We start from the raw sequence: 15,582 nt of genomic DNA on the forward strand, positions 1-15,582 counted from the left end.
GCTGCAGCAAACATCCCCACTTCTGACCTTATAATGGAAGGAAGGTCATTGATGAAGCAGCTGAAGATGGTTGGGCCAGACACAATCCTGAGAAATCCCTGCACTGATGTCCTGGGACTGAGATGATTGACCTCCAACAACCACAACAATCTTCCTTTGTACTAGGTATGACTTCAGCCAGTGGAGAGTTTTGCCCCAATCCAATTGCCTTCAGTTTTTCCAGGGTTCCTTGATGCCACAGCTGGTGAAATGCTGCCTTGGTGTCAAGAGAAGTCACTCTCACCTCACCTGAAGTTCGGCTCTTTTGTCCATTTTTGGACTAAGGCTGAAATGAGATCAGGAGCTGCATGGCACTGGCAGAACACAAACTGGGCATCAGTGAGCATGTCATTGCTGAGCAAGTGCTGCTTGATAACACAGTTGACGACACTTACCATCACTTTGTTGATGATCAAGAGTAGATGGATGGGGCAGTAATTGGCCAGGTTGGATTTGTCCTGCTTTTTGTGGACAGGACATGTCTGGGCAATTTTCCACATTGCCGGGTCGATGCCAGTGTTGTGACTGTACTGGAACAGCTTGGCTATGGGCATGGCAAGTTCTGGAGCACAAGCCTTCAGTAATACTGGATTTTTTTTATTGTTACTTGCTCAAAGTGACCACCTGTGTGGTAGTGTACTGGACATATTAAAATTAAAGATAATGTTGGAAACGATTAACAACTGGAAGAGTAAGCCAAGTTAAAGTGCATTTACATTGGGAGTTTTGCATTAGGATGAAGTTTTTTTCAGCTTCATATGACCCAAAATAAGCAGTTTAAGACTGGAGTCAGGGCCTGATCAGTTTTGAGAATGAGACTGTCTGAAATGAGTTACCCTGTTCCTCTTGACACTGCATGAGTGTCAATCCAATATAATGTAAAACCTGGCAGTGGGGTAGTGAGGGTAATTTTAACCTTAGCTGCTGGGGCGCTGTGAGGTGGTGGTGAGTGTTAAACTGACAATATGACCATATACATTCTCAGGTCATCCCATTCATACTCTGAATATTTCATTTCTAATTTTGGGAAACATCTCTGTGCACATATGTGCAGAGCTCTCCACTAAACTGGACATTTAGCTTTTCAACCCAGCAACAAAGCAAAGTGCTCTGTCTGGCTGGAATCCAAAAGCAGATTGATTGCTACAACATAAATGCACCTTTCAGATGAAAGCCCTGGTCAGAACATCAAGCCACCATGGTCTTTTAGTGAAAAAAATTCCATCTCCAAAAAGGGCTGGCTTCCAAACAGCATTGGTGATGTTATCAACTATTTGTATTTCAGTTTAGAATCATTCACAATGGAGAAATAGTGTTTTAAATTACAGGTGCATTTATAGTTTTTCCCCTAACCACTCGAGTACAAAGTGGCAGCAACCCTGTGTGTCCTGGAAGTGCTTACAAACTGATATTGATCCAAATTGGATGAAATTAAATGTGCCTTTTTTGCAGTCTTGTAATGATCATTGTACCACTGATGTTAAAATAGAATCATGTTGAAGCACCCAATAATAACATTAGATTAATGTCAAATGAGTAGTTGCTAAAGTCTTGCTTGAACATTTTATAATTACATGAAAGGACAGAATTTTCTCCACATAGTCCCTGTGCAAATTATGGGATCATTTTCGGGTCTGGAACGCAATTTCCAAATGGCCAGGACTTTACCACCTTGCACACACTGGAACCCACCAGCACCCATCTGAGAAAATTCTGCCCATAATTTCTAAACATATTTCTAGACTGACAGAAGTTCCTACAGCAAAATAACTATCAAATAATAATTTTGCATTCGCAAATATATCTAATATGAATTTGTTTGCGTGCTTTTATATATTGATTATTTGCTGTCTCCTTCATCTAAAACAAATCCTTGCAACTATTTGAATTCGCATTCACCCAAATATGGTTTTCATTCTAAACCAAACTCCCACGCACCTATCAGTTCACTGCACATTACCCGTTTCTGCGCACATGACTTAATTTCACTTATCTTAATTTCACTTAGCTTCACTCCTCAGTAAATGATCCCATTTCACATTCTTTCACTTCATTCCACATGAATTCATTTCATCACTTGACTGTTCCACCTTTCCTTGCTTCACATTACTCGATTTTACTCTCAATCACTTAACTCTACATGAGCCTACTTAACATCTTATCACTTTGTTAGATACAATAGTACCTTTTCATACAAAAGGTTAGAACATTGTTTTGATCACACAGAAGCAGACAACACCCCTCAAAAAATAAGGTAAAAGAACAATCCCTCAAAACCACCATTGTAGCCTTTGGGCAGAATTTTGCCCTTAATGGGCAGGTGGGCCCCACTGGCTCGGCAGCAGGCGGGCAGCCAATCGCCACCGCCAAAACGGGCCCTGCTGCCATTTTAAGGGGGCGGGCCAATTAAGGCCCGCGTCCAACGGGAAGCGCTATACGCTTCCTGTGCGAGGTGGGGGGTGGGATTCCCCAACTGTCAGAGTGCGCTCTTTCGCGCATACGCACGAAAGGGTGCACATCTTCCTGAGACTAAGTGCTGTCTCAGGGAGATCACTGACAGTGTTTTAAAGATCAAAAATAGAATAATAAAAAAATTATTAACATGTCCCCCTCATGTGACAATGTCACACGAGATGGGACATGTTAATAAATATGACTAAAACTTTATTAAACTTTTTAAAAACAGACACGAAACCTCATCCCGCCAGTGGATGAGGTTTCATGTTTTTTCAGAAGCCCACTGGGGCTCCTGGCCTGCCCGCCAAACTTAAGGTTGGACGGGCAGGGTCTTTAATTGCCTTAATGATCCTGTCAATGGCCTCAATTGGCCATTGACAGGTCGGCGGGCGGACAGCTGATTGCGCTGTCCGCCCGCCTTCCTGAATATTTAAATGGGACGGGATGACATCGGGGGTTCTGCCCAACATCATCCCGCATCATTTTCGCGTCGGCGAGCGGGCCCCGCCCCCAACTCGCCGACAGAAAAATTCAGGCCTATGAGTCTGCATTTAGATGTCCATTCCAGAAACACTCCAGGTCCACGTTTGCATTGTTCATACCTAAGAGAACTCCAAAACAGGATGATGCAGTTGAAGGTAAGAATCTGCACTCTAGGTGCATTTACATTAATTACTCTTTGGTACCCAAAAAGGAAATCAAACATAGATTGCTTGTACAAATAAGGTGCATTGTGAAAAGCAATTTGAAGGTAACCAGACAGAACTGGAATTACCTGAGATTCAATATCACAAACTGCAAAGTTCTCTCAGCTCTGCAAAAAGAATACTGAACTCTAATAATACAAGATGTCCTAGCTGCAAAATTCAGCTCCATAGCTTATGTACTTTCAGCCCTATAGGTGCAGTTTTGCAACCAAATGGCATTTCCTTATGCACACTTCTGGCGCAGGCCATGCTAGATGCCATTTTGGGTGGATCAGTAGTGCCAGCATGAGTAATATGTGCAATGCTCAGAGTAGGCAGGTTATTACTTCAGTCAGTGTGTAACACCGGGTGGGAATGTCTGGTCCCGTTGGCGGCAGGCGTCATGGCACACGTGAGCAGACAATATGGTGAGAAGGCCAAAAATCGGTTTCACGTCATCATGAGCCAGTTTGCGATCATCCACTCCACCCATCAATCATGGGCCACGTTTCCCGCTACCGCACGTTGGGAACCTAATTTCAATACTTTAGCATTCATTATAAGCCCTGCTCACCAGAATCATCCTCCCCCATCAAATTTACCGCCCATGGCATCCAGGTGTCCCAGGGATGTGTCACTGAATTGGGGGACTGCAATCTTCCTAACTTTTGGGACCATGTCTTCACCAGAGCAGTCCTGGGCTGCAAGCATTGAGGGGTGTGTGCGTGGCTGCATTTTAAATATGGTGCCTGGTGTGAGGAGGCAGCGAGGTAACGGCATGGCAGGCCAATCGGAGGCACCAGCCAGGATACAGAGCGTTTCCCCTGACTGCAAAATTTATGAGGCGGGAAGGGGGTGATATGGTGCAAAAACCCACCACTGTGACTAGTGGGTAAAATTTGCACTTAGTGCAAATCTGGGATGATTCCACCCACTGGCTTGAAGGTAGCTGTGTCATTTTTGACCTCAACGCTTCAACTGATGCCCTCTCTTAACCTGACATGGCTGAAAATATCTATTCAGCAGCGGGAAGGACCCCACACCAGTGCTATTTAAAGGGATCCATCAACCCTTTCTATGGTTGGTTAGTCACTGATAAATTTCTACTGGCTGCTGCTGAGTTAAACAAAGTATTGGTGGTTTCTCCACTCATTTAAAAACATAGAAAGTGTATAGCGCAGAAGGAGGCTATTCAGCCTATTATGCCCAGCTAACAAAGCTAATCCCACTTTTCAGCTCTTGGTCCAAAATCATGTAGGTTACAGCACCTCAAGTGGATATCCAAGTACTTTTTAAATGCAGTGAGGGTTACCACCTCCACCACCTTTCAGATAGTGAGTTCCAGATCACCAGCACCCTCTGGGTGAAAAAATTTCTCGTCAACTCCCCACGAGTCTTTCTGCCAATTATTTTTAAATATATATCCCCGGTTATTGACATTTCTGCTAAGGTCCCTCCCATCCATTCTATCTAGGGCCTTCCTAGTTTAATAAACCTCAATTAAATCTCCCCTCTGCTCCAAAGGAAACAACCCCAACCTATTCAATGTTCCCTCATAGCTAAAATTCTCCATTTCTGGCAACATCCTCATCTTCACCAAGCAAAAGGATGGGTGAGTCACAAGAGGTGGCAAGCTTGAGGGTGCAGGAGGGAAGTGGCAAGTTGGAGGGAAGCAGTAAGCAGGAGGATCAACAACAATGGCAAGGTGGGAGAGGCAGCAAGCAGGAAGGTTTCGAAGGGAAGCAGTAAGTGCTCCAATTACCTTGTTAGAGTTTGCCTGGAGGGCCCCCTTTGGGTAGAGTGTGCCTTTCCTTCTATTCATCTTCTAATGCTGCATTGGAGGTCCTTGGAATGCACTCCCCAGAATGAAAAAACAGTAGAAACTGGGAAATAAGAGTACTGGTCCGAACTGTTTTTGCCTTCTGGATGTCTGCCATATTGTGCAATTTCCATGTCTTTTTCCAGGTCAAACTGACTTCTAAAAAGCCTTCCAGCCCACACTCCAGCCAAAATGCGCCCGATCCCCTTTAAGACATGTAGGCTGGTTTTAAGTAGCACAGGCTAGGTTAAATGTGTGCCCACAATTTTGCACCCCGTGCTCAGGAGTGCAGCCACTCAGCAGTACACTTAGCACTGGCTGCACACTGCAATCATTTGAATGAGCAGGGAACACAAAGGATGCTTGCTGCCTTCATTGGATACAATTGTCAGAGGTTACTCACACGTTGAAATTCCCTTGTCCAATGTTGTGCCTTAATAAATTATGCCCCTCAAGTTTTAGCTTAGCTACTATTTAAAATACCAGGCGGGCTATATTTCATGGACTTCTTCATCACTGGAAGTAGTTGAGGCAGACAGCATTTCACTCTTTAAGGGAAAACTGGATGAACATTTGAAGATACAAAGCTATGGGGAGACCACAGATCAAGTTTAGGCTGCTCTAGCAAGGGGCTTGCAGAGACAAAATTGGCTAAATGGCTTCATTTTAGGCTGCAAACTGCTTTGATTCTATGATAAATAAAGCACTCCTTTCTCAAAGGAGAAAAAAAAATCAAAGAAATTACATTGTGGGTATATCAACCTTGTTTCTAATGCAACAGAAATGTTCTAGAAGCAGAAATGTTTCTGAAATTAGTGATTATTCTTTCAGTATGATACAGTAGAAGCAGTTATTTGTCTAGAAATGATGTTTCAAAAGAAGAGTTAAACATAAAAATATAGTTGTAATGATCAAATTCAAATTTAATCTAATTTCTGTATCAATTTTTAAACAATATTTGTTGTATGCTCTAACAATTACCAACCTATTATCTCCTGACCAAGTGCAGGCACATAATAACAAACAAACCCATTTCCCTTTGTGCCCATTGTCCTCTTTTGCTAGAAAATGTAAATACAAATAGCATTTCTAAGTGGAAACCATTTTGTCCTTTAAGCCAAGAGAGGAAAAGATGGTGAGCAGTGCAAAAATGGTCTGCGTTAATTTATTTTTCTTTCCAAATTAACAATCTAAACCCAATCTTACACTGAGTCAGAAGTCTGTATGGTTTAAATTAGAAGTATTTTGGGGAGACATAAATCCAAAAATACACATTTTTCGTCATAAATGTTTATACTAATGCCTATTCATAAAAATAATCAGATGATTTTTTTTTCCAAACCTTACCAGTCGACCATTGCTCATTTTGGGAATGTGAGCAAAGTCCCCACGTGGCTTGCCATCCGCCATTCATAAAATTGGGGCTTGGCATGATGATGTCAGGGCCCGACCTGACGCCATCTCATGTAATTTTACAGCACCCCAGCAGCCCCCCACCCCCCCCATCCACCATTCCGGCCTCCATTGCATTCCATTTCTGCATCATAAAATCCCAGCCTAAGTTTCGAAATCTTGGTGCACTACAATGTAAGGTCAATAAAAAAAATCCACCAGAGGTGAAATCCTATTTGCAAACAGCTACACAAAAGGTTTCCTCTCATCACGGAATACTAAATTACTTGAAAGAGTTAAAGTATTTTCAAAAGCCAACTTTCTCCGTCTCCATCAATTTTCACACCAGGCTGAAGAAAACTAATGAAACTGTCCAGCTCATTAGAAGTTATGGCTTTAATTGTAAAGGAGATCAATAGCAAACTCATATGCTTACAAGTCCACAATCTGATCAATCAATGGAGTGATAGATAGGCCGGCCTCTGCAATCTGCAGAGCTGCAAGAAGCTTTACTGTGCAGAAGCATAGCTGTAAGGAAATTACCTCTAACTACTGTGGGAGAATATGGGGAGAGAGCCAAAGGATGTTATTTTCTTGATGGCTTGATCAATCAATGTCAAGGAAATGTGGAAGTCCCAGATGATTTTCAATATTGCCTTATTATGTCTAACCCTACTGTGAGTTATGTGGAGGTACTGTGCCAGGTTCTCAAAGTGAAGTTTATCTTACAATAAGTTCTGAAGAGTAAACATTTCAAGAGGTCAAATGACAATAAAAAACCTACAATCAAGCAAGGGCTCCAATCAAATAAATCTCTCTAAACAGAAATTTCTAAGGATAGATAGAGCAAGTGTACTTATCGGGAGGAATAAAGTTCCGATAAAGAAACCAAAACCATTCTAAGGAAAACTGAAACAAGGCTACTTAAAAGTATGCATTTGCTTACTTAGTTGAACTGTTCCAGAATTCCTTTGTCTTCTAATTGATCGTCAGAGTATGAACTAATCAGTTCACAGTACCTTTGTAAATAATAAAGTATCTGTATCTAATTGATTGATATATTTGTCTCAATGGACAGAATCTTCCCCTTCCCCCTGTGCCCTAAGTTCCCTGGCGGGATGAGGAAGTGGGGGTAATTGCCGCCACAGAGCAAGGTGGCCTTTTACATGCAATTGTGTGCTCCCCGCCTCATTAGTTATGCATCTACACATTCCGCATTGAGTCTCTTGACGGCGCTCCCCCGTCATGTCTGAACACCATATTTAAAAGGCACCCAGACAGCCCTTCACTAATGAGAAGAAGGAAAAGATAAGTAGGAGAAGGCCACAAGCCTTGGCTCCCCGCTTCAGCAACGCATCCCTGGAGCATCTCCTGGAAGCAGTTCAGTAAACCTCCTCTTCCCCAGGGATGGCCGCAGGAAGCCATCCCGGCTGACCACTGCAGCCTGGGAGGAAGTAGCCACACCCTGCAATGCAGGAAAAGGGTTAACAATTCAATCTGTGCCACTAGGGTAAGTGAACCTTCTACCTTTCCAACCCACCTCACCACATTTGTTGTCTCATGGGACCTGAGTGTCACTGACAAGGAGAGCATTTCCCTTGCCCATCCCTAAATAGGCTCGACAAGTGATGGGCTGCAGCTTTATTGAACCCTTGCAGTGCTATTTGCAAGGAAACTGTAGGGTTTTCACCCAGCCATCGTGAAGGCACAGCGGGCAATTGCGGGTGCTGCTGCTCCCATACGCCTGCTGCCCTTGTCCTTCTAATTGGTAGAGATTGTGGGGTTGGAGGGCGCTGTTCCAGCAGCCTTGGTGACTTGTTGCAGTGCACTTTGTACATGGTACACACTGTTGCCACTGTGCACAGTTGGCGGAGGGACTGAATTTTGAGGGTGCTAAACGGGGTGTCAGTCAAGCAGCCTGTTTTGAAATGGATGGTGTCCAGCTTCCTTAGTGTTCTGGGACCTGCACTCATCCGGGCAACTGGAGACTATTCCATCTCATTCCTCACTTGTGCCATGCACATGGTGGTCAGGCTTTAGGGAGTCATGAGGTCAGTTAGCAGCCACAGAATTAGCAGCCTGCAACCTTTCATCATACGTGCTTACAACCCATCTATAGGTCTTCATGCAGGCAAATGTGGCCCACAACAGGAGGGAGAGAGAGAAAACGGGAGGGGGGATGCCTGAGCTCTGGCAAAGGTGGCCCACAGCAGGAGGGAGAGAGAGAAAACAGGAGGGGGGATGCCTGAGCTCTGGCCGCTCACACAATTTGAACAGCAGGCTTCCAAGCTGGCAGGGGAGGACCCTGACCATGCCTGTGCCGATGGAGAGGTCGGCCTCCCCCAGCCATCTAGTGAGGGAGCACGCATAATCCAGACAACATTGGAAAATCAAGGTGATTGACATGTGCCAAGTTTAAGCCATCCTTGGCAGGCACTCATTCTCTCCTCTCTCCATTCTAGGTGCCAACAGGAAGAGGGTGAAGCCAGCCCCCACACCTGAACTCAGCCCCAGCCGGCAGGAGACTTTAGAAGAGGAGGAGAACAGCTCCTCACCTGTAAGGCCGTCACAGCCTTCACCTGAACCCTCCACTAGGATAGAGACACACACCTTGATGGGTCATATATCTAGTTTAGGCTCGGGCTCACACTCTGGTGGTCACCACACAAACTTGTGCCCACAGCAGGAGGAGGCAGTGACTGCTGGAAAAGGGCTTCTGTTAAGCCTGAGTCAGATGATGAGCCTCTGGAAGTGGTCATGGAGAGGACCTGGAGTATCAGCGAGACGCTGGGGAATATCAGGCAGAGTGTCAGAAGCCCTCAACAGAGAGGCACGTGAAGTGGAGGAGTCCATCCACGTGCTCTCTGATGTAGTGGATCCGACATGTGAGTGCATTGACGTCTCCATGGGGGAAGATGGCAGACACCATGAAGAACCTGGCCCAGCAGAGCGCCCAGTTCCTGCCGGAGATTACACAGGCCTGCACTCCATCACTGTAGCCATGGGTGAGCTTTCGCAGTGGTTACACAAGATGTGGACAGGGCACCTTGACTCTCCCCAGGTGACCCTTCTCCTCAAGGAGTCAGGGAAGGGCCCTCGGGCACCCAAAGGGAGGATGAACTTCAGGCATACACCCCAGGGGCATCCACCCAGAAATTCCCAATACCCTCTGCCTGTAGACCCATCCAGCAACAGCTGCTCAGGCGAGGAGGGTGCACCTGCCCCTGAGCAAGAGACCTAAAGCAGGCAGGGACCCTTCGGGCCTCGGACCTCCTGAAGACCACCGCCAAAGTCATCACAGACAACAGGGCATGGTAGTCAGCAGGCTGCCTCCACCTCTGCTGCAGATGTGGGGGGAGAACCTAGATGTAGCAGTAGAGGAAAGAAAATTGAAAAATATTGAATAAGCACTGGTGGCACGGGTGTTCAATGATTGTAACTAGTCTCTGCACTCCCAAATATATGTTATGTTGCAGGAAGTCTCCTAGATTCATTCTTGCTGCTAGTAGTTTAAATGGTTGCGTGCACTCCACTCCTTCCGGGGGTCCAAGGATGGGTCATCCTTCACCCTAATACATGGCTGCGCATGGAGACATGTCTCTTTGACAAGGCCGATGACTGCCATGTGCGAGAAGCCTCCCTCTCACATTATTGAGCTTGCATCCACTGCCCCCAACTTCCCCCCCATCACCATCGAACCCACCCCCCTAGCCCAATGTCACCTTCACTTTCCTCTCAGTTACCCTTGAGCCTCCCCCATCACCCTGGACCTTATCTCTGTTAATCTGCACATGCCTTACTTCCCTACTGAGCCCACCCCAGTCACCGTCCCTATGCCCACTCCCATGATCCGTGTCACCATCATTGTCCCCCTTCAATGACCCCATGCATGAGAACGATATCCGCCACATCCGGACACTGACGCTCCCAACCTACCGCTTCCCACTTACCACCTCATAAAACTATAGAACCATAGAAAAGTTACCACACGAAAGAGACCATTCAGTTCATCATGTCTGTGCCAGCTGAAAAACACTAACCGCCCATTCTAATCCCACCTTCCAGCACCTGGCCTGTTGCCTTGCAGGTTACAGCACTTCTGCGACAGATACAGGTACCTGTTAAATGAGTTGAGGATTTCTGCCTCAACCTCCAATCCTGGCAGCAAATTCCAGACTCCTACCACCCCCTGAGTGAAAAGGTTTTTCCTAATATCCCCTCTAATTCTTCTACCAATCACCTTACATCTGTGCCCCCTGGTAATTGACCTCCCCACTAGGGGAAACAAGTCTTTTCTGTCTACTCTGTCTAGGCCCCTCATAACTTTCTACACTTCAATCAGGTCACCCTCAGACTCCTCTGTTCTAAGGAAAACAACCCTAGCCTACCTAATCTCTCCTCATAGCTGTAATTTTCAAGCCCTGGCAGCATTCTTGTAAATCTGATCTGTACTCTCTCCAGAGCAATTATGCCCTTCCTCACATCATCAGCATCCCAAGTTCCCCCCCAAGGATCCCAACACTGACTCAACTGACCCCTCCTCAGAAACACTCTGGCCCCAGCCCACCTCTAATCTCTCCCCCTTCTCCTTCATGCCTTCCTTCCCCACTGACTCCATCCAGAACCTCCTCTTGTTCCCATGCAGACCTCTCCTTCTCCTCCACCCCCATTCTCTCTGTACCCCTACATTCTACCTTCATGCCTTGCACCCACCAACTGCCCACCTCTGTGTCTTTGTAGTAATCAGATGTATAATATACCTTTAAGACAAATGTTGTAATGGAATGTCTTGGTATCCAATAGCAGAGTAGCGCGTGCCACCTCTGCAGTCACTAGTCTTGAGTTAGAGTCTGAAGGGTAAAGACAGAGCTTTGAGTTGTAAGCAAGTGTAGCTGCTGAGTTTTTTTTGTAAATAAACAGACGTGTTTCTTCTAAAAACGGTCTACTGATCTTCTCTGTCTTGGTACCAACTCGATCACCCCGAACAAGCGTGCAAACCGGATCCTTTAGCTCCAACGAACCAGGGCACTGGATCCAACAAACTGGCGATGAGAGATAAAAGCAAGAAAAAGACACAAAAGGACAAGAAAAAGCAAGAAAGAATGAAGAAAATCAAGAGAACCGAAATCGGGCCGTACCTCACACGGTAATTGTAAGTAAAGAAAAATTTCCGTCCTGATCATCGCAGCAATCCCCTCAGAGCATGCCACAATTTGGAAGAGTTGAACCTTTCGATACAGTCTTGGACAATTTGTTTCATTATCTTGAACACCTCGTGTTCATCTTCCAGGCGAGCGACATTGCGGGAGAGGAGAAGAATCGCGCAACCCTCTTATCCACGTGTGGGAGCAAGACATATGAATTAATTTGGAATTTGTTGGTATTCGGTGCCCCAGATTCGAAAAGTTTTGAACACTTAGTGGACCTCATAAAGAATCATTACCAGCCAAAGTCCTTGGTGATGATGCAATGGTTCAAATTTAACTCCAGGAATAGAACCATGGGGGAAACAGTTTCTTGTTGTGTGGCAAGTCGGAAACAATTAACTGAATATTATGAGTTTGGTACATCTATCAATGATATGCTTAGAGATCATTTGGTGTGTGCAGAGGTCTAACAGTGAAATTACCCTTGATGGTGGTAGCAGGCAGAAGACCAAGCATTCTAGGACGAAACTGGCTGAGGGAAATCAACCTTGATTTGTCACAAAGATTCCAAGAGAAAAGTGAAAACCTGCCAAAAAACCTTTACACATTATCAGTTTCCTTCCTGTCTAAGTATGTACCTCTGGAAAAATATGAAAAGAAACAGAACAAGTTCTGCACTTCTCTAAGTAAAATGAAGGATGAGTTGGCAGAGAAGACATGAAAATGTCTAATTTTCCAGGGGGCAGTAAACCAATGCAAAAAAGAGATGAAAGAGCTGAAAAATCAACTATGTGAAACCGAAAAGGCTTTGGAGGCAAAAGTCGCAGGATTTTTTAAGAAGCAGACAGATGATGAAATTCGGGAAAACTCAACCGCTGAGTTCACTCAAGTCAAGCTTACATCTGAGATTAGTCTGGCCAATATGGAAGTTGAAAAGAAGACCGAGAATAAAGCCAGAGTCAGAAAGAAGAATGCCCATCAAAAGAAGACACAGAAGCACCAATAATACCATTGATCTTAGCAGCGTATGAGTACACTTTCATTCATAGACCTTGAAGTAAAATTGCAAACGCTGATGCACTTAGTCATTTGCCCATGCAAGCAAACAATGAGGATGTCCAATTCCTCAAGAATTCATTTTATTATTCAACTTCCTGGATTCATCACCAATAAGTGCCAGACAGATTAGAGATTGGACAAGTCGAGACCCAGTCTTATCCAAAGTACACAAACAAGTTCTTCATGGTTGGTCACAAGGACAGGAATCTGACAAAATGAAACTGCATTTTCAAAGAAGATATGAAATAACCAGCCAGGAAGGTTTCTTGTTGTGGGGGGAATGAGTGATTGTTCCTCCAAAAGGAAGAAAGCCATTGTTAATTGAACCACATAGCGCACGTCCAGGAATTTCCCGAATGAAAGCCATTGCACGCAGCTATTTATGGTGGCCTGGGATGGATGGAGAAATAGAGAACTTAGTGAGAAGTTGTATGCAGTGTCAGCAAGTGCAAAAGTTACCTTCAATGGCTCCGTTATACCTTTGGGAGTGGCCAGGAAGGCCATGGGTGCGATTACGCATCGACTATGTGGAACCTTTTATGGGAAAGATTTCCCCGCAAGGATGTTGGTCTCCTTCCGGTTCAGATGCAACCTATCCAACTTGTTCAAGCCCCACCTTTGCCAGAAACAGACCCAGTAATCCAGGAAACTAAAGCCCTCCCTCCAGCACCATCTCTTCAGCCACACATTCATCCTCTCTATCCTATTCCTAAACACACTAGCACATGGCACAGGGAGCAATCCAGAGATTGCAACCTTTCAGGTCCTGCTTTTTAATCTGCTACCTAGCTCCCTAAATTCTTGTTGCAGGACCTCAACCCTCCTTCTACCTATGTCATTGGTACCAATGTGAAACACGGCCTCTGACTGTTCGCCCTCCCACTTCAGAATGTCCTGCAGCCATTCTGTGTCATCCTTGACCCTGGCACCAGGGAGGCAACACACCATCCTGGAGTCATGTCTATGTCTGCACCCCTCACTGTTGATCTTCTACCACTATTGCTCTTGCACTCTTACTCCTTCCCCCTTGTGCAGCTGAGGCACCCACAGTGCCGTGAATTTCCTCCAGCAGAGTTGGAGATCTAATTCAGTAAAGTTCCGTGTTCTTTTGATTGGTGTCATGATCTGCTGCCATTGTCTAAACATGGTCAAAAAATTGAAGACGCATCCAATGAGGGAACCAAGTACTATTCTTTCTTACCTTTTTGCCCACCCACACTGAGGCTTACAGGGGTGTATCTGTATTTTTAAGGTATACACTCCAGTTTCCAACTAGATTGCCTAATTACAACACTATTATATGGCAATAATTATACCAAGAGGTAAGCAATAGGCTTACTCAGGAACCTCTGGTGTAACTATCTCTCCAGGCCGCCCACAAGTGCAATTCCTTTTTCTTTGGTGCAATATGGGCACAACTCACTGAGTGGAATTTTACCTGTGCTCTCTCTTAACTTCAGAAACAGAAATTAACTTACCTCATGGTTGTAAAAGTTTTATGCAAAATGAATTTGCGATTATATCCCCAAGTACAGATTCACAGCAGAAGGCTGCCCAGAATTTGACACTAAAATGACAATATTATTCAAAAAGGCTATTAAAATGATTGGTATGAGATATGGAAAAGACATTATACTGATGTGTGGCAATTTGGATCAACCTGAATTGCAGTAAAAAGTAATAATCCAAAGTGGTGAATTGATTTTATCAAGATTCCAAAGTAGCTAACATTAGAAAATGAATAAAAATCAATTTGATACAAAATGCACTAGAAACTTCCTTATTAGCACTAACTTTCTTTATATGAGCTTCTGTTAGAATACTGTATCGGGTTCTGACTGCTTTAATTTGGTTTTATTTGTTACTTGACTAACACTTAATGATTTGTTCTGGTCTTTATTGAATTGATCTTGTTTTATGCAGTCCTCCTTCATCAGCTTGGAATCTCATTAAATAGACAAAAAGAGATGCAATCCAAAAGTAAACATTGGTTCCATCATTCTACGTGCATTTAGTTCAAATATAATTATAGGTTTATGCCAGTAACAGGATTAAATAGAATGACATGGAAAATCGAACACCATATTGGCTTTGTTGGTTTGACAAGAAATACAGACCTGTCAACATATTTCAACAATGTGTGAAGTCTGGGGGAAGAAATCAGGGCACAAGTCAGCATTTTTACCCTTAATTTTAATCATAGGATTTTTTGAAATTTATACTCAGTGCGTGAGTGATGACAGTCCTGAAGAATGGAACTTTTTCCAGGTTTATCATCCATTACCAGTGTCAAACAAGACAGCTGTGACATAGATTCTTCTACTGTCAGCGTGGCCAAGCTCTGAAAACCACACCGTGTTCAAATTGAGAGATGATTCGGTTTCTCATGGCAGCTATCTTGGTGGCTTGAGCAAGCCTACCCTGACTTACTAATAATGAGAAAGCATTTGACTTTTGCCTCCTCCTGAGTCCACAAAAAGATAGCACATCCCTTTCCAGATCTCTTCAGCTCCAAAACTGCGAGTTTGGTCAAAAATGGTGGTTCAACCAGTTCTTTCCTAAAGTGACAGTTGGGTTCTATATATGTCATAGCTCTATGATTTACATTTTAAATTGGCTGCCACTTAACATAGGTGGAGTCTCTAGCCGCTCAACAGCCTGAGGGAACATTGCCACTGACAGGAATGGGGCAGTCAGTCATTTTGCACCATTTTGGGAGCATTGTCACCCCATATTTTCACAGGGGGGCTTCAAAAATTCAGTCTATTGTATCAAAGTCTGAGGCAGTGAAATTGGTCTTATCGCAAATCACGAGATGGCAAATCAGCGACCCATTTTACATCAAGCAGTCAATGGAAAAAAATTCAGGCACGGTATAAACTGGGCAGCTGATTTGAAGGAGATTCTATCATTTATTAAAGACCCTACTATTAGTTCTTTGACCCGCGAATTACAAAATAACAAATTGACTCACTCAAAATGT

This window comes from Cetorhinus maximus, chromosome 10 (genome assembly GCF_964194155.1).
Source record: "Cetorhinus maximus chromosome 10, sCetMax3.hap1.1, whole genome shotgun sequence".
NCBI lineage: Eukaryota > Metazoa > Chordata > Chondrichthyes > Lamniformes > Cetorhinidae > Cetorhinus > Cetorhinus maximus.